Genomic DNA, 25,791 nt, shown 5'->3' with positions numbered 1-25,791 from the left:
CAGCACGGCCTCATTAACATGCAAATGGTCTTTCTAAAGACCTGTGAAGTGCTCGGGTGCGGCTGCTTTTCTGCCCGGGAAGGTGTCTCATCCCGGGCTGCCACACACGACGGGGGGGGCTGAAGCCCTGTCAGTCCAATGGGTGTTGCGCGCCTGATGCAGAGCACCCCAAAGGCAGATAGGGCCTGCATGCTTCTCTAAGAGCTATTACTATCACACTTCTGAAACTCCTACGAATGAGAAACCTCACACTTGCACTTGGTTTAAGCAGTTCGCGACTGCACATGCGCAGCAAGGCAATTCCACACTAGCAACGACGCACTCACACACTCTGCCCCTCCGTGCCCAGCTCCAGGGCTTGAGCGCCCGAGCCAAGCCCCCATTGGTTTCTGCTGCACGCCTAGTCGCAGCACTTGAAACACAATCTGTACAGCCCTGGTCACTGCATGCCAGCAAAACACTGCCTATCTTGGCGCCATGACGGACACACACTCTTCCACCCACGGCGCTTCCTCAGCCCCCCCCCCCCTGTAGCGCGCTACTCCTCCGTAAATGCGCTGGGAGGGGGGGGGGGGCACGCTTTATAAATGCAACTATAATACAGCTACGAACCCAAGGGGTGCAAGGCCAATCAAGGGTAGCAATGGACGTGGCTGACTGCCACCGCACTACCGCCTCTCGCGCAATAATCAGTCCACGCAAGGTACTTTGCGTAAAAGGCCATTTTATTAGGACAGGGTTGGACAACCATAACCAGAAACATAACACAAATCCCCAACAATCCCCAACAACAACATTCCTCACTACCCATACTCTCCAAGCCTCCAACTACTCCATACCCACTTCACACCGCAACCTTCTCACTTCCTTTCGCTTCCTCACTTCTCTTCCAAAACTCCACCACCATCTCCATTCGTCGTCCACTGCTCTGACGCACCCCCACGTTCTCCCCAGTATCCCCCTCCCCGGGAGGGTGAGTATGCCCGTCATGGACTCCTCCCCCCTCCCCAATCTGCCCAACACGCACACACACAACCCGTCCTAAACTGGCACGCTGAAAAAACATGACCTCCTCAACTAGTCATGCAATTGCCGGGTGGGTGGGTGGCCAACGGTCCACTAACTACCCTCCCTGAGGCGCTGGGGAATGGAAGAGGAAGGACTTCCTCTTCCTGCCCCTTTTAACCCTACCTGCGACCCCACCCCTTATCCCACCCCTTCCTCCCCTGTCCTTCTATTTGCGCGAACTCCCCGGGGGAAGACTAGACCGCTGGTCTTACTTCCCCCGGGGGCCTCCTCGCGCAATAATCAGTCCACGCAAGGTACTTTGCGTAAAAGGCCATTTTATTAGGACAGGGTTGGACAACCATAACCAGAAACATAACACAAATCCCCAACAATCCCCAACAACAACATTCCTCACTACCCATACTCTCCAAGCCTCCAACTACTCCATACCCACTTCACACCGCAACCTTCTCACTTCCTTTCGCTTCCTCACTTCTCTTCCAAAACTCCACCACCATCTCCATTCGTCGTCCACTGCTCTGACGCACCCCCACGTTCTCCCCAGTATCCCCCTCCCCGGGAGGGTGAGTATGCCCGTCATGGACTCCTCCCCCCTCCCCAATCTGCCAACCAGGGAACCCCCGGAGGGCGGTTACCTGCCCCACCCCACACAAGTGCACCTTTCGCCCTCACCGCCTCCTACACCAGATCGACTCATTCCACAGCCCACTGATAAAATCCCTCATCTCCATCATATAGTAGGCGTTTCCCATGTGCGAAAGGTGCACGCCATCAGCCCTAAAAGCAAGGGCTCTTCAAGCCGCAGACCAGGATGCGCCAGCACCTTGATCCCACAGTCCTCACAAAAAACTCTCATTGCCCTATTTAATTTTCTGCGGGCGCGTTCCACCGCCGCGGGCTTCAGCGCCCCCCTCCAAAACTTTCTGGGAATGAACTCTGTCCACACAATACAAGCGCCAGCCAGATTGCGTTTGATCGCTGCCAAGTCCCGCTGCATTAAGTAGATCAAGGACACCGCCGACTGTCGCACCAGATCGTTCTCTCCCAGGTGAATGACAAGCAGATCCGGACAGCCCTGCTGCGAGACCTTCTTCGTGAGCCAAGGCAAAAGTTCTCCCCATCGCATCCCACTCCTACCCCACCAGAAAACCTCATGACTGCAGCTTCTCAGGCCCAGGCTACGCCCGTACACCCGCCTGTCAGCAAACTTGGCAGCCCAATGCACAAATGAATGTCCCACTATCCAGGTAACCGTCTTGGCTCCAGGACCCCCAACACAACCTACGAAGAAAAAAGGAGCATTAGAAACAAGAAAGGGGCACACAAAACGCTCACACAGCCGCCGCGCACCCTTCCGTCCTACTTCCTCACGTACCGCTCGCAGCAGCGCGAACGCCATCTACCAATCTTCCTGATCTTATCCCAGGACCAGCCCAGCCGTGCCGCCGCCGTCGCCGCGCCGATCCGGAAGGAGTGAGTCCCAAACCCCGCCGGGTCTCTCCCTAAGCGCCGCAACGCCATGCGCAGTACCGCCAAGAGCTGGTAAGCCGTGACCCGTTTCCCAGAAGCATGACAGAAAATTTCCCCCGCCAAACGGCCACACTGCCCGCAAAAACTGCTCCACTCCCGCACCGGGCACGCTGCCAACTCCCCCGACGCATTCAGCCACACCCACGTGCCTCTGCCAACCTGATCCGTCTTGGAACGCCCCAGCCATATCCCCAGGCGTCCCCCGTCCACACGTACATCCTCAAACCTCAACCCCATTCCCCCCCTACCCCCCAGCAACTCTGAAACCCGAAAGGCCCCGAAGAACATCCACGTCATACACAGGCGGAACAACGCCAACTCATACCGATCGTAACACAAAACCCCCAACTCTCCCAAAACATCCACCAACAGGCCAAAAGTGATCGCCTGGCGCAACGGCGCTCCCTCCCGCCCCCCCCGCTCCCTCGTCCAGCCCTTCAGCATCCTGCTCAACAACTCACCCTTGGCCGGATCAAAACCCAGATAGATCTTCCCATAGAAAGAAATCCCTGCCAATTTCCCTGCAATTGTCACTGACGACAAACCCCTGTCCATGCAGTGCAAAACATAGCGCACGACACCCGCTTCACACTCACCCTGAGACATCCGCCAGTCCTCCCGCGACCAACCCAAGAACGCCCCCAACTCCACCCATGCCATACGATAAGTCCGCCGCGTGGACTCGGCAACAGACTGCTCCACCAGATTCACCACTCTCACTCCCCCCAGCTCCAGATACCCTCCGGCACCTTGGTCTTGGCAAAGTCCGCTCCGGGCGCCAACCTTCGGAAACGCTGCCACTGCGAACGAGACAATGCATCCGCGATGTCATTGCTAGCGCCCGGCACATGTTTCGCGCGAAACAGCACATTCAAGCGCAAGCACAGCAGCATAAAACTTCGCAGCAAGCGCAGCACCCGCAGGTCCCTCGCCCTCTGATGGTTCACCAGTTCCACCACCGTCATGTTGTCCACATGAAAAAGCACCGATCGGTTCCGGAATTCCTGCCCCCACACCTGCAGCGCCACCAACAGCGGGAAGAACTCCAGAAACGCAATGCTCCTGCCCTGTGCCAGCCAGTGCGCCGGCCACTGCTCCGCACACCACCGACCATCCCAGAACACACCAAAGCCGCGCGCCCCAGCCGCGTCCGAGAAAATCTGCACTTGCCACACCATGTTGTCATCTGCAAAGTCCAAGGAGACCCCATTGAAGTCACTCAGGAACCCCTGCCACACTCGCAGATCCGCCCGGACACCCACCGAAATCCGCACCCGGTGATGGGGCAACACAGCCCCTGACATGGCCAAACCGAGCCGCCTGCAAAACGTCCTACCCGCCCGCACCACTCGGCACGCAAAGTTCAGCAAGCCCAGTAAACGCTGGACGGACCTCAGATCAATCTTCCGTTGCACCATCACTTGGCTCAGACACTCCTGTATCTCCAAAACCTTCTGCTGGGGGAGGCGCGCCATCCACTCCACAGAATCCAATTCAATCCCCAAAAACGCCAGACAACAACTGGGCCCGGCCGTTTTTTCCGGCGCCAACGGCACACCAAACTCCCCCGCCATCCTCTGAAACTGGCCCAAAGCCGCCCCACATTCCCCCGTCTGACCACGGCCCACAAACAAGAAATCATCCAAATAGTGGGACACCAGCCGGTGCCCCGCCCTGTCAGTGAAAGCCCATTGCAAAAAGGAACTGAAAGTCTCGAACAGCGCACAGGATACCGCGCACCCCATAGGCAACACCTTGTCCACAAAAATGGCCCCACCGAACTGCATGCCCAGCAACGAGAAATCCTCCGGGTGAATCGGCAGAAGGCGAAACGCCGACTTGATGTCACACTTGGCCAATTCCGCCCCCCGCCCACACAGCCGCACCAATCCAATCGCATCATCCACCGACGCATACAACACCCGGGAATCCTCCTCCGCGATGAAATCATTCACTGACCGCCCCTCAGGCCAAGACAAATGGTGGATCAAGCGAAACTCGCCAGGTTCCTTTTTTGGAACCACCCCCAACGGGGATATGATGAGCTCGGGCAGCGGCCACGTGTCAAACGGGCCGGCCACGCGACCCTCCGACACCTCTTTGCGCAATTTAGCCTCCACGACGTTCGGCAACTCCTTTGCTGACCGCAAATTCTCCGCCCACCTGCACTCCCGTGGCCCCTGGTACCCCACTCGAAAACCTTCCGTGAACCCCCAAAACAGCCGCAGCGCCGCCACCTGATCAGGGTAGCGGGAGAGCCACGGACCCATGGCCTCCACACTAACCGGTGTAGGAGCCCTTTGGCCCAGCCTGCCCCCTTCCTTTCGTGACCCGCCATTGCTCGGACGGGGTGGCCAAGGTGAAACACTGCGTGACCGGGTGCTTGCCACCACACTTAGAACACTCGTGTTTAAATTTGCAGGGGTGGCGGGTGCAGAATCCCTTGTTGAAATTCCAACACGCCCCAGTGGTGGCTCCCCCACTCTTCGCAGGCTGCCCGGTTGCGCCGGCAGCGGCAGCCTGCCCTCCCGCACCCCCAGTTCCACTTGCGCCCCCTCCCGCCCCCCCCGAGGCGGGACGGGACTGAAAAGACCGATAAGCCACCGGAAGGCCACTCGCAGTGTGTGTAGCCGCCGAGGACTGAGTGGAGGCCATCCACTGCACCCACAGCTCCTGATCTACCTCTCCCCAGGGCTTGTCCGGGTTGACACTGACCCTCGCCCGAAATTCCTCATCATAACTTAGCCAGGCAAAACCCCCAAAGTGCATCTGCGCTTTTCTGATGATATCCATGTATTTGAACAACGCAATCGCCCTATCCGGATGCTTCTCGCAATAAATACTGGCATAAATCAGGAAGGCCGACGTCCAATTCTCCATAGTTATCGGCACCCGTGGCCGCCGAGTCAACTCCCACTCCTCCTCTTTCGACCCCTCTTTCGCCTGAATCTCCCGATGCAACAATTTAAAGACATCCACGTATTCGTGTTTCCAAATCCTGCCCCTTGTCTTTTCAGACAGATGGGACCCCAGGGGCATCGCCAACCCCATATAAGGCAGCTTCTTCTTATGTTTTTCACCCCCGTCCTCCTTCTCATCAGTCACCTTCTCCGTCTGAACACCAGCTCCCACCATCCGCTTCACATCCCCCTCTGGGGCCGCCGCCTTAGCCGGCACCTGCGGCTGCGCTGCCTCTCCCACCTCCCTCACCGACCCATCCCCCACCCCCACAGACCTACAAGACTTCTTACGCCCCCGCCCAAGCCCCTCATCCCACGCCCCCCACCATGTGCTCTCACCTGTCAAAGTGCGTGGCACCTCCTGCGCCCGTCCGCCTGGACCCGGGGCCGACACCCTCACCGCTGGCGCCTTGCTGCAGCTGGCTTTGCTGGCCTGGAAAACACCAAACTTTTTCGTTGCCACCGGCCCCGTCACCTCACGCACCTCGCCTTCTTCCAACTCTTCACTTTCTGACTCATAATCCAGCTCGTCGACCACCACAGGCTCACTAGGCTCCAGGCGCACCTCACGCACTACACGCTTCATTCCTTTTCCTTTCTCCCCAAGGACAAACTCATACTCCGGCGCCGATGATGCGCGCTCCCTCGATGGAGGGCAGGCCGCCGCGGACCCCCCTACTGCTTCGTCCCGGCGTCTGGAGGCCGTAGTGCGCCCCGCCGGCCCACCCCGGCCTCTACCAGCAATCAGCGCTGGCGTGGATCCCACCCCCCCCTCGTGACCGGCATAGTCCGAGGGGGCCCCAGCGCCACCAGGTCTCTGAGACGTCAAGTCCGTCCCTGCCTCATCCAGCCACACCCAACGCCCGCGCCCCTGAGCCGGCCCTGCCCCTCCCCCGCGCGCGACCACCCCTCCCCCGCGCGCCACCACCCGCTCCGCCGCGCGCTCCCCCTCCCGCTCCCTGGCCGCGCACATCTCCTCCCAGCGCCGCTCCGTATCTTCAATCAGCCGCCGCTGCTCCCGGATACGTTCCTCTAAAGACATCTCGGCCCAACAGTCATCCCACCGGCCCTCCCCCACGGCCCGCGCCCCACGCCCACGGCCTGCGCCCCCAGAGGGGCCAGGCGTCACCAGCCCCGACCCCCGGCCCCCCACAGCCTTCGCCGGGCCCTTGCCTTTGCCTCCCCGCCCCCCACCCTTCCCCTTGCCCCCCCCCCCCACGACCGGCCCCCGGTCCCCCCACCCCCCGCCCTCGCCACCCGCAGACTCACTCCCCGAAAGATACAGGGTGAAATCATCCCCAACCCGCTCCTCCGCGTCCTCCGCCAAGTCGCTGTCCTCACTGTAATCAACCAGGGACGAGGCCCCCCCACTGCCCCCGGCCCCCGCCCCCACCCTGGCCAACCGCGCCTCCTCAGCCCCACCCTCGCCCTCAACAGCCCCCCCGCCCCCCCCCACAGGCACCTCAGCGGACGAACCCATCGCCGGGAGGCTCAGCCGCCTATCCCCTGGCTTCCCCCCAGGCCCTGCCTTCCTACCCCCCCCACGCGCGCCCACCGCGTGTCTCTTGGGAGGCGGTTCCTCCATACAGGCAACAACGGCCGCCGCAACCCCCGCGGACGCCGAACGCGGAGTCCTAGACATCCCCACCCACGCCTGCTCTAAAACGCCCGGCCGCAGAAGGTCCGCCCTCCCCGCACGCCCCAACAGCTGTAGCGCCGCCCGCACCGCCGCCTCATCCGGCGCCTGGCTCCCTCCCGACTCCATGCCCAACGCGCTCCGCGCCGACCACCGCTCCGCCCCCGCTGACTCCACCCGACACCCGCAGGCCGCCACACGTTGCCAAACGAGGCAGCCCTGATAACGCTCGCTACCCCCACAGACACACAACGCTCACCAGCAAAACACGCCCCCGCCGATCCACCGACGCTCCGCAGGCCCCGCACCGCGCACCAACGCCAACGGTCCACTAACTACCCTCCCTGAGGCGCTGGGGAATGGAAGAGGAAGGACTTCCTCTTCCTGCCCCTTTTAACCCTACCTGCGACCCCACCCCTTATCCCACCCCTTCCTCCCCTGTCCTTCTATTTGCGCGAACTCCCCGGGGGAAGACTAGACCGCTGGTCTTACTTCCCCCGGGGGCCTCCTTTACCGATAAGTAGGGCCACTTGAATTTGAGGCATTGAAGGACCACATTATGTGGCAGGATTGACTAAATTATGCGGCAAGAAAAAGCAAATATGCAGCGTAATGCGGCAAATTTAGTGATAGTATTACCTCTTAATTCTGTGTTTTTTTCCTCACATTAACACTGGAAAAGGGATCAATCTGAGACCCAAAAACAGCATACCAACAGAAAGGTATGTGAAGAGTCAACCTTTGTAAATGGCCTGTCACTGCACGGCAGCGCGCGTTATTGTGTTTTTAGTAACTTCTGGTTGGTCTGCGCAAAATCACTTAATTCCAGTGCCCTGCGCATAGGCCAGTCCACCCCAATGCGCATTAAACAAAAACCATATTGGTAAATACCTTACCTCAAAGCAATATGCCGTTTAATCTTTTAGAATAAAGTTCAGGGTGGGCGGGGGGGGGGGGGGATTTCAGAAATCCGACCTATGGGGGCAATTTTTCGTTTCTGAAACAGAAGTAGGAGAGGGCTGTGCTTATGGGTCAGATTGGGGGGCTTTTGAATGCGCCATAAATTAAATGTTCCTCAGGACTTCATTCCAACCAGCTTGGCCGCTACAGATCTGCTACTAGAAGACGTCACCATGACAGGGGGAGGGGGGTGGTCCTTATTTCTACAGATTTTATCCTCGGGTTGTATGAAGATTACTCCAATGGGGCCGGGGGGGGGGGGGGGACTCGTATACTTTACTCGCCCATCAGATCCAGCGGTGGTCTCAAGTCCTGTGTTTCAGTCACATAAATACGTCGTGAAAGCAGCACAGCGCATCTGGGTGTCTGCCTCACGCTGTAAACCTTTATTTCTGTGTTTTACCACAGTTCATCTAATTCTTCTTTTGAGACGTGTAGACTCTCGTAGGGAAGACTGATGATACATGTTTTGTGCTATGTCTGATGTTATTCTAGCATGCTTTTCATTGAGTGTATGCTTTGTTTGTCAGATGCTGTACACAACCCTGAAGACACATTGTGACACTTGCCTCAAAACACTAAGTGGCTTATTTTGGAGCTAATCGAAGACTACTGGAGCAGACAAACAAGAAACCAGCATTGAAAATGCAATAAGTCTCGCCCTTGATTAAGTTAAAGCCATTTGCTTTGCTAATGGTATTGTATAGCAAAGCAAATGGCTTTAACTTAATCAAAGGCGAGACCTATTGCATTTTTAATGCTTCTTTAATATGATAGTGACATATAGAAAAGTCGGGCTGCAGGATCCGTCCTTGGATTTGTAGGCATGGCGTGTTATAATGTGGTTGTGGCATATTTGAACAGTGAGGTTTGATACAACTGTAAATATTTAACCCTTTCCGTACAAGTTTAACTGATAACTATTCATGAGCAATGGCCGTGGCATCGGCGTACAGTCCTTTACCCCTCCCAGATGGGCGTGTAACCATCCAGTGCCTTTCTGCCCATCTACCCCCCTCCCTCCCCAATCGCACCCATACACTGAGTAATACTGGAGGGATACATCCTGCTGGTGTGTAAAACGTCCGCAGTTTATCAACATAATGGATCATAATTTATCACGAGTTAACGGTCATTTGTGTGTTCCATACATCATGCAACATTTCAACATGTGACTTTTTCATAACTCTCTAGCATTCTGTCCTCTGATCACTTGATTCAATCCAAAGTCCTTATACCCTAGCCCTAACAGCACCTCTAGGACAGCCGTGCTTCGAGACCCCTTTCAAGGTATCGAGTGTTGCGGCCTCTAGTCTACCCGTGCTGTTGAAGTTCCATTGTGGGCGGCCCTCGTGTCTTGCCTCGGCTGCAAGTGCTGTGTCCACCTGGGCTGACCTTTCGCCTGCTTCCAGTGCCCCTGTGGTGAGGCATCCCAAGGGCACTGTTCGAGCAGCTCTTCTCTGTGATCTACCGTGCTATTATTAGCTGTTTTTGTGTGCTGTCTTTTCCATACCGCTTGGTTCGACTTTTCGCGGCTGGGACGCCTGCAATGCCAATGCTTAGGAGGCACGTACAGGGGCTGCACCCCTGCCCTATTTAGGTCTTGCTTGGCGTTAGCAGTGCGCATGCGCTACTCTTGCCATGCGAGGGCTTTTTGGAATCGATACGGTTCCAGAAGTCGTGTCTCAGCTCTGCCCCTAATTTCTATTTGTGTGCGTCATTTAGCGTCATTGTTTATGCTAAACAGAGTCTTCTAATTGTAACTGAGGTTTTTTAGTCCCTCCTGGTTGCCACTCTGTCCTCTTTTGGCCCCGCCCACCGGGACTAGATCATTTAATGGCGGCTTTACACTCTGTCCTTTAAAAGACAGTAAGCACTCTTTTCTTTACGTTGTCAGCGCCGTCAGCTTTGGCTGCGCTTGTTTGTTTACGGCGCCGACATGCACCAGAGCATGGACTCTTCACAGCGCACAAGAGAAAGGGGGTAATCTTCGGCAGCACTTCATTCTCTTTTCGTTTTTCATGGTGCGCTTCCCCAGCTTCATTTTTAGGTCTCGTCTGAGACAGCGCTTTAGCGCTGTTCTGGCGAGACTTATAGTAAGCGAGTTTTGGAAGTGCAAACAGTGGCTTTTCAGGCCTCCAAATACAGTGCATGTGCCCCGGGCGCGCGCACCATTTGGCAGCCTGAAAAGCACTGCCTGATCACTTGCTTTGATGTCCTCAGTGAGCCGCTCGGCCACTGAGGACATCAAAGTGCACACCATTTGCCACCCCCTTGTTTTTAGGTCTCGCCTGAGACAGCGCTTTAGCGCTGCTCTCGCGAGAGCTTTTGTAAAAGGGGGATCTGGAAGTGCAAACTAGTGCTTTCCAGGCCTCCAAATACAGTGCATGTGCGCCAGGCGCGCGCACCATTTGGCAGCCTGAAAGCACTAGTTTGCACTTTGAAATCCCTTGTTTACAAAAGCTCATTTCGCGGCCGCTTTGATGAGAACATCAAAGCGGCCGGAAAGTGCTCACCATTTGCCACCCCCTCCCTTATCCCACTTCCCTCACAATGGGGACAGCTTGTTAGAGTTTCGTTCCTATTTAAACCTGCAGACTACTAAAAGAAAATAATTCCTTTTTTTACTGTTGGATGAAGCCAGATTTACAAGAGCGATAGTTCATTGCTGTTTAACCAGGTAAGGAAAATTTTCGGTGAATGTACTTTATATGGCATTTGTATTATTATAAAAAATCCCACTTTGCATCACTATTTTCATATGTACTATCTCTCGTGATACTGCATAAATACGCAGCAATTATATGTACAAACTTTGCTTTTTCAATGCCTCTGCCTAACTTTCCTTATTGCTAGGACTTTCTAACTGATTTATTTGTGGCCGCAAGGTGTTTGCCGTTCCTACCTTCACAATTTTCAAACTAACAAACGCAATAAAGCTGTTAAAAATGTTACACTGTGGGATTTTTAAAAATTAAATGCTAGTAAGCACTGTTTAAAACTTGTTGGTGTAACCCACTGCTCCCCCGCTCAGACACTTTGCTGCAGCGGCTCCCGCTTACTATGCTAATTGTTCTATGGAGCCTGTACTTGTCCCTGCCACTCGCCTGTATGTTATCCTTCTCCCTCACTGCCTCATAATTGTTGCTCCATACAAACACGTTTCTTGGCGGCCGCAACGTGTCTGCGTCCTCCCTGAGCACCTTACAAACACTTACCTGCAGTGGCTCATGCTTACTACAGTTATTGTCTGCTGAAGCCTCTATTCGTCCATGACGCTTGCCAGCATTTTATTATCCTCCTTAACCGTCTCACCACTGAGACAGCAGCGCTACATTCTAAGATATCACAACTAATGTGCAAGAACTAACACAGCAAGGCTTTCACTCGTGCTATCTTATATAAATGTACTGCTTAAATGGACAAAGTTTGTTATGCTGTCTTAGTCACAGCTTATACCTTTATTTTAGCCCGTTTTTAAAATTATATTTTATCGTGCTGTTGTTTTAAAGGCAATCGCGTTATATCAATAAATTATGTTAATATACTGCCATATGTTTTAGCCTTAATATACACACAGTGCTCTGCAAAGACACAGATAGCAGCGCTATCCCTCCAAATACCACAACTAATGTACAAAAACTGAGACAGCAGCGCTATCTCTCAAACGTTACAGCCCCTGTTAATAGTATGCCTTCCAGACAGAAACACACTGTACCTCCTACTCACACATACACATAGTTGTAATCAACAGTACAATTTATTTTTGGCCATAGCTGGTGCCAGCATTTTATCCTTCTTAACCGTCTCACCACTAAGACAGCAGCGCGATGTTTTCAGATACCACAACTAATGTGCAAAGACTAACACAGCAGAGCTATCACTCCTGATACTACAAAATACACATAAAATACTTTACAAGTATAAAGACAGCAGCACTATCCCTAAAAATAAAACACCTGATGTGCGATAACTAAAACAGCAGCGCTATCACTCGTGCTATTTTATATATACGTAGTGCTTACATGAATAATGTTTGTTTTTTTGTCGTAGCCACAGCTTGGACTTTCTTTTTGGCTGTTTTTACAATTGTATTTAATTGTGCTGTGTTGTTTTAAGCCAATCACGTTATATTAATAAGTACTTACACAGCGCGGCGCGCACCACGCATTGTACATAAAATAAAATCTCTTATTTATAACACACACGTTTAATCTGCAGGCGCAGGGCTGCTATGCCCCCTCACCCTTAAGGTCAGGTTTACATCGCCACAATTTCAGATCTAATTTTAAAATCACGAGTGCCAGCTACTGCAAAGCCCCTATGGGCCTCTCATTTCCCTAGGTATGCTGCTGCAGTCTACCACAAGCGCTGTGTAAAGGATTGATATAGCAGTGCTATCACTCAAAATACCATGCTATTCTCACACGCATAGTAATGTATAACTAAGCACAAAGATAGCAGCACTATCTTTTTAAATGACGTAATGTACATGGACTGAAACAGCAGCGCTATTCATCCAAAGTTACAGCCCATGCTAATAGTACTCCTTCTTGGGAAAAACACACAGTGCCATAGTACTGTTTAGTAAACGTTATCTTAACACACGGGTCAGTGCGTCACTGTTTTACCAGGAAGGGCGCAGCTCGCTCTAAGACACAGCTCTCTCTCTGCTCTCGGCACTCTGGCCCTGCGCGAAGAAGGGGGGTAGCGTTCCCCTTGTCTGTTCTCACAATTATGGTAACTTACTTTACACAGCGCGCAGCACACCACGCATTGCAAATAAAATACCATCTCTTATACTTTATAACACAAGCACATTTAATCTACAGGCACAAGTTTGCTCTGTCTCGTCATCCTTAAGGTCAGGTTTACATCTGCACCATCTACTGCACAATCCACTGAGAGAGCAGCAGATGTTTTCAGATAACACAACTAATATGCAAGGATTAACACAGTAGGGCTAACACTCGTGCTACCTCAAAATACACATAAAGTACTTTAAAAGTATAAAGACAGCAGCAGTATCCCTCAAAGTAACACAACTAATGTGCGAAGCCTGAGAAAGCAGCGCTATCACTCGTGCTATCTTATATATACGTAGTACTCAAATAAACAATGTTTTGTTGTCTTAGCCACAGCTTGTACTTTCCTTTGGGCTGTTATTAAAATGGAACTTTTTCCTACTGTGTTGTTTTTAAGACAATCCATTATATTAATAATTAATTGTAAGATACTGCAAAATGTTTGAGCCTCAATACACGCACAGTGCTCTACAAAGACACACACAGCAGTGGTATCCTTACAAATACCAAATTTGATATACGAGCACTGAGACAGCGAATATCTCTCCAAGGTTACAGCCGGTGCTAATAGTATGCTTCCTAAGAACAAGCATTTGCAATGCAATAGGTCTCGCAGTTACACGAGTTAAAGCTATTGGCATTGTAAATGACAATGCCAATAGGCATTGTTATTTGCAATGTCAATAGCTCAAACTCGCGTAAATGCAAGACCTAATGCATTGCAAATGCTTGTTTTTATTGCAGCGCCCTTTTCACTTAAACTATTCAGCGCGACGCCCATTTCATGAGCGCCGTGCTTTCATCTTTAAAACTCGATCTCCCGGTAGGGGGCCCTCCCTCCCACCACAAAAAAACAGGCTGCCTGTTTAATTCTCCACCCATCCCCGCTGCTGGTTAACAAGTTGACCTTGGGTGGCCTCTGTGAGCACTCCGTGTATTTGCGCAACCCCTCCCCCCCCCGCACTACGCTGTCTGTGTATTGCGGCGCTGCTGCTAATGATGCTGCGCCTGGCCACCGCAGGGACAGCACAGCGGCAGTCCAGGCATGCGAACCAGATATCCCTACAGCTGACGCTTGCAACTCCAAGGAAGCTGGTCGGGAGGAGCTCTCGGTAGACCCTCACTCTACCTCTCAGGTATGTCCCTGAACAAACCCAGTCTTAGTCTCTGCTCTGCCTGGGAGATGTGTGCATGATCATCCATCATGATTTTGTGTAGCGCCTTCCTTTGAGATGTGGCAACTTCCGTGCGCTGTCTGTACAAGCAGTGTATAACCATGTAAATTACCTGTATTTAACATATTTCGAATTGCTCCGACCTTTGACAAGTGTATTCAAACTCTAGGTGATTTACACAGTGTCCCCAGGATCACACACTTCGGAGGAGAAGCTGGGATTAGAATTCTGGTCTCTTGGCTCTACCTCTGATGCAGTTGTTAATAACCATCTTATTGGTTCTGTCCCATTTAGAGCAAGGCCTCTGGCACGTCTGGGCTATTTAAACAGGGATAAAGATCTTTCCGTTTCTAACCAAGTGTGTGGGGGCGATTTGTCTGTATGGAGGCTGTTGTCGACAGTTGTGGAAACGTGTCTGTGTATGACAAGTGTTTGTGAGGGGGATTCATGCGTGAGTGTGTAAGCAGATCTCTGTATATTTGTGTGCGTGCTGTGTGTGGTGACCTGCGTGCTGGATGTAGGTGTGTTGTAAGTTTAGAGTTCCAAGTGTATCTGTGTAGATGGAATTATTAAGTGTGTGGGACCAAGGCTCTGTGTTGTCTAGGTCTGCAGGTGTATGGCGGATATGTGTGGTTTGTAGAACGGCATCTTATGTCAGGGTTGCTGTGTGTAGCGCCTTGAGATCTGTGTGTTGTGAAGCAAGCCGGTGTATACACAGTAAGTGTGAGGCTTGGTTCTGATCCAAGGGGCCGGAGACGGCCTGCTCTGAACCAGTCTGACCCTAAAGTGGGTTTGTAATTAAGCGTAGTCTCGAATGCACGGGGGTTGCAGTGAACATAGCCTCAAACAGAGAGACCTGTAATTACAGAACATCTCTGTAATTGAGCGGAGCCTCAAACGCAAGGCCTCATGAGCTTCTGTGGAGTTTGTGTTTTGTATTCTGTGAGTTCTTGTTTAGCACTGTGGGGGTCTGTATGTGGCTGTGTTAGTATTTAGCTGGTCTGAGAGAGTTGTGGTATTCTGAATGGTTTGTGTGTGTGCTGGAGTGTGTGGTGGGTATCTGAGACTTTGAGATTCTGTGGTGTGTAGGGGGATCTGTGTGGCGACCTGTGTGTGGCTGCTTCGATGTATGGTTCTGTTAGACTCCGAGCTTCTCTAGAGGTTGTGTGTAAGGGTGGATTGTGTGCAGCACATTCAATGTGTATACTTGTTGGTTTTCTATAGCGCTGCATGCCATCTGTTGGAAGCTTCTTGGCTCTCTGTCGCTGAGATCAGACACCTCTACTGGAACAGTTTACTTTAGTGTGGGGGGAAACCGGAGAGAAAAGCAGCAGGGCACGAGGAACCGAAATATCTGTAAAAACAAGCATTGGCATAGCCAATAGGTCTCGCCTTTAGGACCTTATAAGTGTTTAGCCACACAACAGTTAATTTTTGTTGCACCAAGGATATTGTGCTGGATAACTAAACACTTATAAGGTCCCAAAGGCAAGACCTATTGGCTATGCCAGTGCTTGTTGTGCCTGTGCCGGCCTCGCCTTCTTTCTCCCATTTGGAGCTTTGAATCATGCTGGCTAATGTCAAGCGTGCTCCTTCGCTGGCTTGTCTGCCACGCCACCCGTACACTCCCGCCCTCTGAATGCGTTCTTCATAGGCCCCTTACTGGTCCTGCTTTGCTTCACTGGCCCGCAACTCAACTTTTCTTCTTACATCAGGCCCTAGGAGTATGCGCTTTGAATTCTCTTTCCATGCTGAGGAGCGGATGACTGTGCACAGAACATAGAGCACAAGTCCTACTTTCACTTCATTCATTAACACTCGTACTCCTGGAGAAGCTCCTTGTTGGACCCCAGTCTCAGCCTCTCCTGTAGCATCAACCAGCCTCCCCCACGCCCGCCATGCTTCGCAGCAGCTCGCGCCTTGCAGGTGGAAGCCAGAATCTAGGGCCCCCAGTCTCTTCAGTACACAGAGAAACTAGCAAAACAGATGGGCTGGGGGGTATTTTCCTACTGGGAGGCTCTCTTAGCTCCAGCCCTGTGGACATCCTTGTTTGTTCCGTAGTAACGCCACGGCATTCTTACCCTTAAAGATTGCTATCCCTGGGGCGAAGCACATGTTAATCACGAGTCTCCATGTGCAGACGTGCCGAGCGTGGCGACGTCGCTGCCAGGCCCTGTGAAGCTTGCCCTCACTGCCAGTGCCACCCGCCTGTTTACGGCGCAGTGAGCTGGGGGTCAGAGCCAGAGAGATGGGTACGGCCCCGTATGCCTCCGTGACCAGGTCGCTGGTTTTGTCTCTTGAAATTTTGGTCCATCCTTCAAACGGGGAGAAAGTAGGTTGTCTTGGCGCCCTCCTCGAAGTGGGACGGGGCGGATGCAGCGTGAACAGGTAGTCTTTTGCGCGTAATTATAATCTACGTCGCGACCCTGGCCCCAGGGGGTGGGACTATTAGAGGGTGAAGGCGACAGTGCATCATTTGAGAGTGACTCTGGAGAAAGGGGCGTAGGGTCAGTCGATGACAGTTGTCTGAGGGAGACTGTGACTCTAAAGTAGAGCAGACCAAAAATACATGGTCGTGACAGGCAAGACTTTCAGCGGGAGAGGGCGGCCCCCCTTTTCAGTTCATAAGGCTGAGTAGTTTGGGGAACGATGCACAGAGCTTGTAACTAGGGCAAAAGGGCGCGCCCTGTACATTTACTTCCACCCGAGTGTTCTGCCTCGTGACCGTCCACAATCGTGACCACGGTCACCCTGTAGCAGAAAGGTTTCTGAGTAGTATTGAATTTACTGGCGTACACTTCCTGTTCAAAAGATTGTCTGTGCTGAGCGCCTGATTGTTTACTAAGGCTAGATCTGGAGCTTTAGAGAACGGAGGGGCAGATTTATGAGCCCCTTGCGCCACTTTTGCGTCACTTTTAACATGGGAAAAGTGACGCAAAAGTGGCGCAAGGGGCTCATAAATCGGCCCCGGAGTGTCTACTGTCACCGCAGATGCGTGGAAAAAACACCCCTTCCCCCGCAACGAAACAGGCACCATTAAGAAGGACCGAGACCATTCACAGCGCTTAACAGCTGAAGCTTCTCGCGTAAAAATTGAGCACCAAATCTAAAACTTTGCAGTTCCACAACTCAGCCATTCACAACATTTCATTGGTAAACTTCCAGGACATTAGTCGTCCCGTATCAGGACAACAATGAGCAGTGCTTTCAATGGGCAGGTGCTCGCATATAGTTTTAGTAGCAACCAGTAGCCTCTGATAGTGGATATCTACACTTTTTATTTCTATTTCTAGCGCTGGCATTGAAAGATGGGGAGAGGCAGTGAGAAAGGACAGAGAAAGATGTGGAGAGACGGGAAAGAGAGTCCTGGAAAGAGAGCGGAAAAAAGTAACACCCACAAAGACACAGAGTGAGAGAGAGAGAGGGAGAGAATATCGAGGTACAAACCAGCGATGTCCGGCAACATCAAAATATAGTGGGGCGCTATGCAGACACGCCATGGTAGTCTGTTTTGGACCAACGAATATTCAAATGATTTCCAATTTTACAAAATGTGTAATACTTGCTAAAAAGAAGTTGAATGCCTGTGAGTTGGCCACAGGAAATCTGGAAGTCCAAAATAGCTAAGGACTAAACTTAGGACGAAATTTATGATCTCATGCACAAGCTATAGAAATTTTAATTGATATATTTTATATTCAGTTTTGGAAAGCTGATGGTTTGATGTGATGTTTATGTATTGTATTGATGTCTAAGAAAACTTAGTAACTTTTATAATTTAAAAAAAAAAAATTGAACTATATTTCTAATTGGTGCATTTTCGCAAAGAAAGTAGTAATTGTAAGATTTGTATTAATTATGCAAATAAATTTACCTTACCTTATGCCCAAAACAGTCACCATATATGCTGGCAGCAGGGTCTGAATGCGGTCTCCGTCCTGGCGCTGTCCTCCTCGGCACAGCCTCAGGCAGAAAGGGCGGGACTTCTTCCATTGTACCTACCAAGCCTGGAGCTAGATTGATTGGAGCAAGCTCACCCAGCTCGCTTTTTGAGGCTGGGGGCCTGCGGCTGCAATCCCTCAGCTGTTTCTGTGCCTTGGGATTGCAGGCTCTAAAGTGTGCAGGTCAGATTGGTCAGCTGTAGGCAGCCGGCTAATCTGACATGCACACTGGCAGGGGGGTGCATTAATAGTGCAATTCCACTTATCAGCCCTGCCCCCTGCTCTCAAGTGCTGTAACAGCGCAAGCCTGGGACACATTCATAAAATGGCATTTACTACCATTTTATTAACGTGTTTGCCTGCTGCAATCTCAGCAGGCGGGGCAGCGCTCCACTGCCTTAACAGAGGAGCTGCCGCTGGTACAAACATGGAGACAGAAAAATAATAAGCATTTGCAATGCAATAGGTCTCGCATTACTGATAGTTTGAGGTATTGGTGTTGCAAATAATAATGCAACGCCAATAGCTCTACTTTCAGTATTGCGAGACCTAGTGCATTGCAATTTTTTTATTTTTTATTTTATTTTATATAGCGCGAACTTGACCCAAATTGTGTATCAGAGTGCTTTACATAGCACCAGTTGCATTATATGAGGACACATTCCTTTTTGTTAGGCACAGGTAAATTAAGTAATTTGCCCAGAATCATAGGATGTTCAGCGTCATTGCCGAGACTTGAACCCAGTTCCCTAGATTCAAGGTCGATTGCCGTAGCCGTTAGGCTAACTCCTCTTCCCAATGATAGCATACCGAGCCAGGCACCAGCACTGCTTGTCTAGGTGCAGCACCGCAAGCTGCTCCTAGAGGTCCCTAGTGAGCATCATAAACTTTGAAGATATGGTAAATCCACCCTACCCATAATGCATTGCATGGAAGACAGTACCATGAGTACATTCAAATAGCTATGTCGATATATACAATTATTAGCTTTTGAAATGTGACAAAAGAATTATATTAATTCCGGATTAGGTTAGGTTGTAATCTATGTAGAGCTGATGACGTGAAATTTATAGAAGGTCTAATGTAAATGTGTAATGTAGTAGGTGCTGTACCGCAAGCTACTCCTAGAGGACCCTAGTGAGCAAGGCACCAGCACTGCCAGTACCGCAAGCTGCTCCTAGAGTTCCCTAATAAGCTAGGCATCAGCACTGTCAGTACCGCAAGCTGCGCCTAGATGTCCCTAGTGAGCATGGTAAACTTTGAAGATATGGTATATCCACCCTACCCATAATGCCTTGCAAGCAAGACAGTACCACAGTACATTAAATATATACAATTAGCAGCTTTGAAATGTGGCAAAATAATTATTATATTAACTCCGGATTAGGTTGTACTTTATGTGGAGTTGATGAAGAGAAATGTATAGAAGGTCTAACATAAATGTGAGATGTGCTAGCGAATAAAGTAACCACTGCCAAGCTTGTTTAGGACCAAGTGAGTGTCCTGTCTGAAGGCCTTTAAGAAAATAGGGCCATATGCATGAACACATTTATGTCCTGTCTGAAGGCCTTTAAGAAAATAGGGCCATATGCATGAACACATTTTCCCATAGACACAGAATGGGCAAAAACCATTGATGCATCTGGCCCATAGTGCCTTGAGGTTGTAATTAAAACCTAGGGTGTAACACATGTAATAGGGGTTGTCCCCATGGGAGGTTACAAAAAGAGACAGGTAGGTAGTAAGGAGGGACTACAAAGCCTAATAACCAATGAAAAGCCACCATTTACAAAGGGCAGGGACAGGAGCCAATTAATAAGATGGGCGAGAACAGGGCACGAGTCGGGGATACACGCAGGTACACAGTGCCCACCCATTGTTTTCACAGGGTGGACACCGTCCCCCCTGCCAAGAAGTTGGGCCCCACAGAAATATGCTGAACTTGAACTGGTGTAAGACACAGGGACACGTTCAGCAGCAACTGCACGTTGTCTGTTTTTCATTTCCAGCAGCAACGTGCAGGCAGCAAGGGATGTATGGTTTTTTTTGTTTTACCTCCAGCCAGGCCGAAGTTAAGGGGCCATCAGGCCTCCTTTTGTTTAGAATTAAATCAGTTTTATTAGCAGAATTTATAGCTTAACAATACAAATATTGGTGCCCACAACCCAATGGGCCGGCTTTAAAAATACATGAAGAAAAATGAAAAACCCATAGGAGCCAAGGAATTACAAGCTGGACATGTGGACAGTTTACACAGCATGCCACCTACAACCCATCCCGGGACGGCCTTATTCAGCAAGAAGAAACAGTAAGTGATCCAGGATCCATGGAGATGGGGCCTCTTTTTGTTTGATTATCTTGACTGGAGGCGGCCTGGAACCTCACACACATGTAAATGCCAGAGAGGAAAACAAAAAACATGTGAGATGCCAGTGCTGAAGTTCCTTCACTATATTATTTGGACTGGGATACAAAAAATCATTCAATGTGGCCCAAGGCAAACTATTCCTTGTTTCTTTATTATTATTTTTAATAGAGAAGTTTTTTTCTTTTTTTGTGTTAGTTTTTTCTTACATTATTTAAAATACTTTTAAATACTACAACCATCACAAAATACTAAAAAAAAAATCAGTACAATCCATCCCAAATAATTTAGCACAAACAACGAACACAAACCAGAGACAGGTAGATTTCAATTTGTATGAATTAAACCTTCTATTAAGGGCAGAATACAAACAGTGCGTTAATATAAACAAAATAAACTCCGAACTGTTTTTTTAGTACATTCAATTATTAATTTTTCAACCAATGTCATTTTTGGGAGAAAACAGTTACGAGTACACTTTTTTGTGAACACTGTTTGAAAAGAAACTGGTCGACGCGTTTCGAGCCCTTGTTTTAATCTGGGGTTCTCCTCAGGACCACATACACTAAAAAAGGAAAAGGAAGGAGAGGAGAGTTAAGCTCTTATTCTCTATGAGAAATAGATCTTCTAAAATCAACCCCTACATAAGCGTGCGTTTAATTAATAGTTACCTATCTTTTTGTGAGATGAGCTGATCTCATCCAATGCAGAAATTTGCCACACAATTGTTTATTTACAAAGAAAGAATACAAAGAAGAAATGGAGAAGGAGAAAAGAATAAATCAGTCTGTTTGTTTTTGTCGGATATGGAAAAAAACAATGCCAGATAGATATTACTGTCCAACTTACTTGATCAGATCATTTTGTTCGTGATGGAAACTATTCGATTGATCCTAGTCAGGGAGCTCTGGTGGGAAACAGTGTGGAGACTTATAAAGTAGCATTCAACTGTTGCTCTTAACATTTTTGTTTGTCTAATAGAAAGACACACAGCTTGCTATCTCTTCACAGGTATTTAAGAGATGCATGCTTTTGCCTTTGTTCTGTCCCTGTATATAAGTGCAAACACTAAGACTTAGATGGGGTAGTCTGTCCCAGTATTTACCCAAATAATTTAAATAGCACTATTTTATTTCTCTTATAGCGGAACGTCGTGACGTCATGTGAGCTGTGATGGCATGCGTCATGATGTCACTTGCATAGTGTCAAACTTGGTCAGTCCCCCCACTTCTTTTTATAGGACTTGTGCCGTGAGGTAAGGCTCAGAGCCGCAGAGGTCATCGAGGTGGAGCGGAAGGGGCCAGCAGTAGACTGGTGCAGCTTGCTCCCCCTGAGGAGACGCCCGCTCTGTGACTGCACTGCACCACGCCTGCAAATTGGGCAGCAACCCAGGCAACGGCCCTAGACCACACGGCCAGCCTCCCACAAGTCACTGCCCCTCTTCACTCCTTTTTCATCCCACACCTCCACCTTCATCCTCCAAGAGGGGGGGGAGGGAGCAAGCAAGCAAGCAAACGTTCAGAATAGAGAAGAAAATGTATATACAGAGGGAGCTCCCTACAAAGGCGGAAGCCTGAGAAACCTGCGTAGTCCTGGAATCTACGAGGGGATTGTTGCAACGGTTAAAACTGATCAAGACCTGATCAGGACTGGATTAAAGGCATGAGAGGCAGTACAGCAACACCACTACTTTAAAAAAAAAACATAAATTGGCAGCCATACCAATAGCCCGAACTCCCTCCCCCCAAGCAGCCCAACAGCAGGATCACTCTAACAATGAAAAGGGAAGGAAAGTGGGGAACCAGCTGAGCCTGAGCTCCAGCACTCCCCGTCACTCCCAGCACTCCCACAATAACTCCTCATCAACTTATTTCAAGCCACAGCAGGCAGTAGGAGTTTGGGGGTGGGAAGCAGTGACAGCAGTGGGGGTACTGTAAATCAGAATCTTCAGAGCCCTTCCTGGGGTGCTTAAGAGAAATAAATCAGCAACGCAGGCTGTCCCTTCTCAACCTTTCTCAACCCTCACTCTCATCCTGCAGGCACCAGTTACCAGTCTTGTGGAGAAGTACAATTCACCTGAAAAGGCGTGCGTTCAGGAACACGTACAGGAGGCATTGGCAACAAACATTGAACACCACAGCAAAAAGGCAGCCAAGCAACTCAACAAGACTACGACAAAGCAGGACATTGACAGCATGATATCTGGAAGAGAGTGAGGGCCCTCTTAAGGCCAAAAGAAACTAAAGGTATGCCATTAGCAATCATAACAAATGTCCCATAGCCATCAACAAAGTCACCAACAAAGACCCTAATGACAGCAGCAATGACAGCAGCACAGCAGCTACAACACGGCCACCAAAAACTGTCTGGGAACATAAGGTTTCAAAGCTCGGAAAAAAAGAAGAGCTCATAAACATCGACAGAATGCCCCTGAAGGCAACCCTCTGTACACCCCATCCAAGAATCTACACCACGCTTGAACAAGGATATTGAGGGTCTCCAAACTCCCCTACAACTTAGGGGTCCTGCCTACTTCTTAGGGGGTTCAACCTCACACTGTGGTCTATGGTCCATCAGATAAAAACATGACAATGGTAAATAAAAACTAATGCTCAGATGAGATCAGAGACTTAGGGGGCATTGCTTTCAAATCTGCTGGGAATGTCAAAACCCCAACAAGAGGCACTCTGACAACCAAGGACACCCTCTGCTGAAGAGAGCCTCACCAACACAGGAAACATTACCCACAAGCCCCTGGGATCAACCGGCCTGCTCAAATACAGGGGGGAACCAAGACCCAAGCACCTTCCCCATGTATTGGCAGATTCATTTTACAGAGACTTGGAAGACTGTTTTGAATATAACGCATCCTAAAAACAGTTCCCCTTTAAAGCCAACAAACAACCATGCTACCAACTCAAGAGCCTACTGTCCAGTATTGCAAAACTCTAACGATAACTCCCTCTCTCATCAATTAAATGAAGGCTCGCAATGATCAGACTGTAAATTGCATCCCAGAAATGGGAGGAGCTGGTTGCTTCACACACACAAAAACCCACCCCGCCCCCCACAAAGTGTCATCATTCAGGGACAATAGCTTAGAGAGAACGCATCATTCAGAAACCTACTGAATACTATGCAGCTCCCAGCTACCGCCCTTCAATATCAATCAGATAAGTTGGATACGCAACTCATGGTCCTTCAAGCTCTAGCTGACTTCACCTCAGTGATAGACAAGAACCTTGCGGTCCTCAATGGTCTGATAAAACGAGGGCAAGCAGCCTCCGAAGCCATCCTAATTGTACAACCAGAGTGCTCATGTGCACCAAATCTAGAGAAATTAGGCACTGTCCTAACCATGCTGGGGGACCTACTAATGGACTTAAAATCAAATGCCAAATCCAACCCCTCTCGCAACGTTTCAAATGAACATATGGAACCAAATGATGGTGTAACCGATCAGGTCATAGAGACGGAGAGGGACCCATACGAAAGGAACCTCCTCACAGGCAAAAATCAAGCAGCAGAGTTGCTCACCTCAGGCACTGCAACTCAAGTACAGACAGGCAACATAGCTTCCAAAGACACACAGCTGCAAGCAAGAAAGAAAAGGCAGATTCAAGAAGTCCAAGATTATGGGCTACTTCAGGATGGCTTCCCCCACACAAGGACCCCCAGACCCAACAGAGAGTACACAAAACCCCAACAAATCCTGGAGAGGTAATCCCCCAGGGTATGCTAACGCATAACGGTGAATTCTATGCCATCTAGAGAAGTGATCCAGCAGGGAATGCATCCGTTCAAGTTGAATACTGCTCCATCTAAGGAAGGCTCATCAGCCACTGTGCTATCAGAAGCTAACAAAACAGTGCATAGGTATGCAAATGATTTTTATTAATGATGCATAATTCAAAAAATGAGTTACTTACTGTCTTCTTGTAATTCACTGCACCACAGGTTTAGCTCTCTGTTTCTCTAAATTAACTGAGAGGGTGCCCTCCTCAACATGTCTCGTTTAAACGCTGTTTCCAAAGTTGTCCATGCAAAGATATTCATCCTCAGGACACCTCTAAAGTTCTGTCCCACCTATGCTACTGTACCTTCATATACAGCTTCTGTAAGAATATTTTCTGATGTTAGCCTTGATCAGTAATCCGTTCAGGTCTGTTTTACCCAGAGTACTAGAAATGTCTTTGCTAGTACATATATCTCTTCTTTTGATTTTCCCCTTCGGTCTCCAGAGCTCCTGGGTTCCTATATCCACTTTCCTCATCAAGCCTTTCTAGGAATGTAAGGCAGAGTTTCTAGGGATGTAGGCAGAGTTTCTAGGGATGTAAGGCAGAGTTTCTAGGGATGTAGGCAGAGTTTCTAGGGATGTAAGGCAGAGTTCGCTGGGCTTCTGACTGCTTTTTGTTCTACATGCACAGCATTTCTCCTCCACCCTTGGGAGCGCCGTCGGAGCCAGGTGTTGAGCGGCCTGCTTTTGTCTGTTCGAATTGGGGGGGGGGGGGGGCGCTGCCTTTTCTTCCTTTTTCAGTGTAAAGGTGGCCTGGGACCTTTCTCTCTGCTCCATTTGTCTCCAGGCTTTCCTCGGTGTCCATGTTGATGAGGGAACTGTTGAAAAGAAGCCTTTAATAAACAGCGGCTGATGCGCAGTAAAGTAATATTTATGAGATCAAGACACATACTATAAAGCGAGAAGCAGAGACGAGCTGAACAAGTTTCTCTGCACGAGTCCCAACAGCTTCTGCCCCAACATTCTATTGTACTCACATATATATATATATATATATATATAGGCTTCCTTAACATTCCACATACTACATTCTATAATACTTATGTGTACAGTATATACAACAGGGACTAGCAGTTTATTGTCTCCCATCGCTTTGTGCCCACATGGAGAGAATTTACTTCTGAATTTCGGTCCCGCTTCTCTTTCATGGGGGGCTCAGCACCACTAAAGTTGGAGCCACACTCCGGTCTGTGCTGAGGGAAGTTGTGGGGCCTTTTTGTATGTAGCTTGTCTCTTGGGGCGCTTGATAAAACTGGAAGACTTCAACGTCCAGGCTCCGATCTGCAGACTTGCTGCCTCGTTTATCTGAGCATGGTTTCCAATCCACTGTTTTTTGTTTCATGGTGTCTCAGGAAACTTTATCTATCTTCATAAACCTCAATACATGGAACAGTGCCTTGGGAGTTCAGAGGAGGCACATCTTGGTCTCAGCCTCAGTCAAGGTCACTAAAAAAACTCTTTAAAAAACTTTTTAGTCAGCACTCGCAGTTTAAAGAAAGACCTATTAGATCTGTGTATGCTTGTCATGTATTTACATATATTTTTTGCATTTGCTGTGGAATTAGTAGTGCTGCTAAGAAATGTGCAGTACAGA

At 49.8% G+C, this 25,791-nt stretch overlaps 1 protein-coding gene across 5 annotated transcripts in view; it reads left to right on the top strand.

Annotated features, from left to right (window-relative positions):
* The window catches only part of LOC146809667 (sulfotransferase 2B1-like), a 654,164-nt gene that overhangs the window by 57,918 nt on the left and 570,455 nt on the right, over positions 1-25,791 (top strand). The window contains exons 1-2 of one of the 5 annotated variants that reach the window (XM_085616521.1): positions 13,919-14,056; positions 22,441-22,647. The exons of 2 other annotated variants lie outside the window; for them this stretch is intronic. The gene's annotated coding sequence lies outside the window, so the exon portion shown is untranslated. Of the gene's footprint in view, positions 1-13,904; positions 14,057-16,319; positions 16,484-22,440; positions 22,648-25,791 lie in introns of those variants that run through there. 2 more of the 5 variants (XM_085616520.1, XM_085616522.1) reach the window with 2 other exon arrangements.

Source organism: Triturus cristatus, chromosome 7, assembly GCF_964204655.1.
Source record: "Triturus cristatus chromosome 7, aTriCri1.1, whole genome shotgun sequence".
Lineage (NCBI taxonomy): Eukaryota > Metazoa > Chordata > Amphibia > Caudata > Salamandridae > Triturus > Triturus cristatus.
This window is presented reverse-complemented; position numbering and strand designations above follow the sequence as displayed.